The sequence below is a fragment of the Elephantulus edwardii genome, unplaced genomic scaffold (assembly GCF_000299155.1).
Source record: "Elephantulus edwardii isolate Elephantulus edwardi_28Jun2011 unplaced genomic scaffold, EleEdw1.0 scaffold00036, whole genome shotgun sequence".
NCBI lineage: Eukaryota > Metazoa > Chordata > Mammalia > Macroscelidea > Macroscelididae > Elephantulus > Elephantulus edwardii.
The window spans coordinates 4,047,084-4,051,860 of NW_006399786.1; the positions used below are offsets into that span (position 1 = coordinate 4,047,084).

The window sequence follows — 4,777 nt, forward strand, 5'->3', positions numbered from 1 at the left end:
AACCAGATGAGGGAGAAAGCTGTTTAAAAGGGAGAATTATTAGATATTTTTGTCATGACAGGAGTCCAGAGCAAAGTCTGCATAGAGGAGTGGACCTGGGAGAGAGGGTTTGTAAAACAATGAAAGAATTTTTCTTTTTATTTTCCAAGAGGGTAGTGTAGTGGGGAGGGTTGGGAAGGGAGAAAAGTGCAACAATGAATGAATGGAAATCCATAGTCTCTGTATATTTTCATTGAAATGAATAAAAAAAGATTTAAAAAAAAAAAAGAAAGCAGACATGGATCTTCTCATGAGTGTGAAATACATAGGTCTAGGGATTGCCGTTACATAACATTGAGCTGAAACTGACTCATAGCTGATTTCCAACAGGTTTTCAGAACCAATTTAAACATATGGGAGGAGATTGCCCACCTTTCTCATTCAGAGGAGCTGGTGGATTCAAACTACTTGCCTTGATCTAGGTTTGTTGTTGTCAAGTGCCATAGAGTTGAATACAACTCACAGTGATCCCACGAACAATAGATCTGAATCCTGTTCTATCCTGCACCGTCTTTATCCCCCACACATTCGAGTCCATTGTCGCAGACACTGCATAAATCCATCTCATTGAGGATCTTCCTCTCTGTTACTGACCCTCCATCTTTCCAAGCTTGATGTCCTTTTTCAAGGAATAGCATCTCCTAACAACATGTCTAAAATATGTGAGCAAAACTTCACCAACTTTGCCTCCAAGGAACATTATGGTTGCACGTTCTCCAAGACATATTTGTTTTTTCTTTTGGAAGTCCATAGGATGGACATTCAGTAGTGTTCTCCAAACACCATAATTCAGATGCATTGTTTCTTCTGTCATCCTTATTCACTGTCCAGCTCTCAGATGCGTAACAGGTTATTTGAAAGACTATGACCAGAATCAAGTGCACCTCAGTCTTTAGACTGACATTATTACCTTTCAGGACTTTGGAGAGGTCCCTAACAGTCAGCGTTCCCAATGCAGGAGTAGATCTCCTGATCTACTGACTGATGGTACTAAGGGGTTGACTGTGGATCTAAGCAAGATGAAATCTTTGACAATTTCAATCTTTTCTCCATCTATCATGATGTTGCATACTGGTCCAGTGCTGAGCATTTTGGGGTTGTTGGTTCTTTTTTAAATATTAAGATGTAATTCATATTAAAGTCTGTAGTCTGTGATCCTCTGCAGTAAGCACTTCAGGTCCTTAAACAAGGTTATGTCATTTGTATAACTCTGCTTGTTGATGACCCTTCCTCCAATCCTGATGCCACATTCCTCCTCATAAAGTCCAGTTTCTCAGATAATTTTCTCAGAATATAGATTGAATAGGTATGGAGAAAGGACATAGTCCTGACACACATCTTTCCTGATTTTAAACCATGCAGTGGTTTAAGCTGACAACAGCTTCTTGGTCTAGGTATAGATTTCTTAAATGCTCTGGAATTTCCATTCTTCTCAAGGTTAGCCATAGCTTGTTATGGTCCACATAGTCAAATGCCTATGACTGCAAACATTTGATGCTCTAGAGGTGGGAGCTAATTATTTATGGGGTTCCTCTTCCTAGTTTCATTTCTTCTTCTGTGCCTTCTTCAGGTTGATAGAGATGGACAGTTCTTCCATAAATGGCAGTCTCATCATACTGGGGAATTTTTCAGACAGAATACAAAACTGAAAAGGAAATGGTGTGGCCTGTACTGCAACCATGCTACAGCCATATGACAGCAGGCTTGCTATGCCTAACAGTAGAAATGAGTGGCCTTGGCAGTGCAAGGGCAAGGATTTGTCTGTTAACTTAAAAGTGTTGCTCAAACCTACCCAGTGGTTCCACAGCACAAAGACCTGGTGATCTGCAACTATAAAGATCACAGCCTAGGAAACTCTATCTGTCCTAGAGGGGTGGCTCTCTCTGTCCCATAGAGTGACTTTGATCAGAACTGAGTCAACAGCACACAGCTAGAACATAGGTGGTCAGGTACTGTGGTCATGTCAATGATGTGGAATTACTTTGTTTACTGAGATAGTCCACTTCCGAGCCTGCCAAGTGGAGGACCAGTCCTGGAGTGTGAATGAATAAAGATTAATTACCTACTGGAAGGAGCCCTGGTATAGTATATTATGGGTTGCACTGTCAACTGAAAGGTAGACAGTTCAAACCCACAGTTCCTCTATGGGAGAAAGATGGACAGTCTTCTCCTGTCAAGATGTGTCCAGCCTTTGAAACTCAATGGTGATAGTGAGTTTGGGTCATTTTTTTTTGTTTGGGTTTTTTTTTCCCTGTTATTTCTTTACATTAGCTGAATTCTGGTGGTGAGGAGGGACACTGGGTTTCTGTATTCAAGCCAGTATTTGCAAAGAGAGAAAAAGAACAGAGCGCAAAATTCAGAATTTACTAAATTGAGTAGTCTCCTACTCTTAAGATTTGGTGTTGTTCACAAATCTTACCATTCTTTTTGAGTCTTTGACCTAGATTTTTTTTTTTTAGTTTAAAGGACTTTGCCCTTTTTTAAAAAAAAAAAACAAAACAGCAAACCCTCATATTGGAAATAAGAAAAAAAATAACTTTCTTCCAATTTGGAATAGTCAGCTTGGAATTTCAACTTCTGCTATTATTTTTCTTAAACTAAAAGAAAACTGATTGCATTAGTGTGGTACAGAGTTCACTGTAGATTCAGTGTTGTTTTCTTTCTCTTGCTTTTCTTCTTCATGGCCTGAAGTTAGTTAATTTCTGCTGTTTTCCTCCTCACTGGAATCACTGTCTGTTCCACCTTCAACACTGGCAGGTTTCCCATCAAGTGAAGAATCTTTACAGGCCTTCTCTGTGGGAACATCTCCTTTACCCTGAGATAAAATAGAAGATGAAATAAAAGCCTCTGCCGTCTCTTGTTTTCAGCTATTCCAGGACAATCTCAAACACATAATTAACTGACAGAACTTTTTGACTGTTCATCTTCACAAAATCTCCAAGAGGGAGCTGTGCATGATGAAGTCCATAGTCGGATGCTTGTTTATATGTGAGTCCCTTGTGATGATTGTGATCTACCAGTCCTCGGATCACATAGGCCTCTGATTCATCTAACTCCTTCAATTTGTTGGTTGACTCTGATGTAAGATAAACCAAGTCATTTCTTTATGAGATCACTGCCGTTCTGTCTTGATGTGGATAACCTTCCAGGTGATGCATCCTGTGTCATTTCTGTCCATGTTTTTTTTTCAGCTGGCCTCAATGACTTTTCAACCAAAACTATACAGGATGTAAAGCATGTCGGTTTTCTGCATAACATCGTTGAATCTGCTTACGAAGTTTCTTTTCTTAGAAAAAAAAATCGTGTGTGTGTGTGTGTGTGTGTATGTGTATATACCATCAAATCGAATCTGACTGGTACAGAAGGAGATTGCCCATCCTTCTCCCTGAGAGCACCTGGTGGATTTGAAACACGTGCCTTTGAGATTGCAAGCAGTTTCTTGCCACTAGGCTACCAGAGCTCCTTTATGAAGTTTCTTGTTGTGGTGGTGGTGTTTCTTAATGTCCTTTAATAATACCATCAAGTCATCAAAGCTACAGTCAATAACAAGACATAGTGTGCTGTGAACAACATCTCTTTGAATACATTTTCTGTCATTTGCATCAGAGTTTGATTCCCGTTGATTTTGTCGCTCTAATTTTTTTCTCTTACGCTTTTCTTTTCGCTTTTGTTTGTGGAGTTTTCGTTGTTCTTCCCATTGTTTTTGTTTTATGTTTCTTCATCTGCCGCTTAGATATGGGTTCACATGCTTTACTTGATTCTGGCTTCTGGCTCTCTTTTTTATTTTCATCTAAGATTTGCTCTTTCAACATTAGAAGTCTCAATAAAGGCTGTTAACATTTCCGATGACATCAGTCGATGTTTCTGAAAGACTGAAAATAACAGTAAGAAGGAAAAAAATTTCACTATCATCAACTTGGAATCATCTCATAGCTGATCCTCCCGTGGGGGAAATGTTGCAATCCTTCTTGTAGAAACAACTAGTACATCTTTGCAGAAATGCAAAAATCTAGTTTAGCATTTGGTGAGGAATGTGAAAATATATGTTCAGAAAGCTTTTGAGAGTGGTGGTTGTACAGTTCACAAATTCTTCTCCAGAAACTTCTGATTTTTTTTAACATAGCAGTCAACGGCTTTGACGAATTTGAAAGTTTTATAATGAGCATTTAAAAAACCCTCAATTTCTTTTCACTGAAACTTGTTTTCACTATGAGTATGCTGGTATTAAACAAAAGTGTATGACGCAGCAGGCTTCCTGGTTGACAGTTGTAACATCTGAGGTGTTCTAGGGGTTGACTGGGATGCAGGCAAAGAATGTTGTGGTCATGGGATGCTGTCATATCAAGTTTAGTGTACTTCGACTGTGAATGTGGAAAGATTGTTTTATTCTTGTGGCCATATAACTTTTTTTTTGGTAATTTTTTAACTTTAATAATTTTAATGGAAATTTACAGAGATTTTGGATTTCCATTCATCCATTGCTGCACATGGCCATATGAATTTAACTTAATCAATCCACTGCTGTCGAGCTGATTCCGACTTGTAACAACCCTCTGTTGGTTCCAAAGGCTCTAAATCTTGATGGGAGACGACTATCCATCTTTCTGGAGGAGCAGCTGGACATTTCAACCTTTTGACTTGCAGGGGAAAAAATAAAAACAAACCATTTAAGTCCATAGCTGGATTAAGTATTCATAATAATTAAAATGGAATGGAGTACCTTACCCCCACCCCCAGA

The 4,777-nt window shown here is 38.9% G+C and overlaps 1 pseudogene; it reads right to left on the bottom strand.

The window, feature by feature from the left end:
• Nucleotides 1-2,656: 2,656 nt before the first annotated feature.
• Nucleotides 2,657-3,891, bottom strand: LOC102876422 (annotated as a pseudogene).
• Between the last annotated feature and the right edge of the window lie 886 nt (nt 3,892-4,777).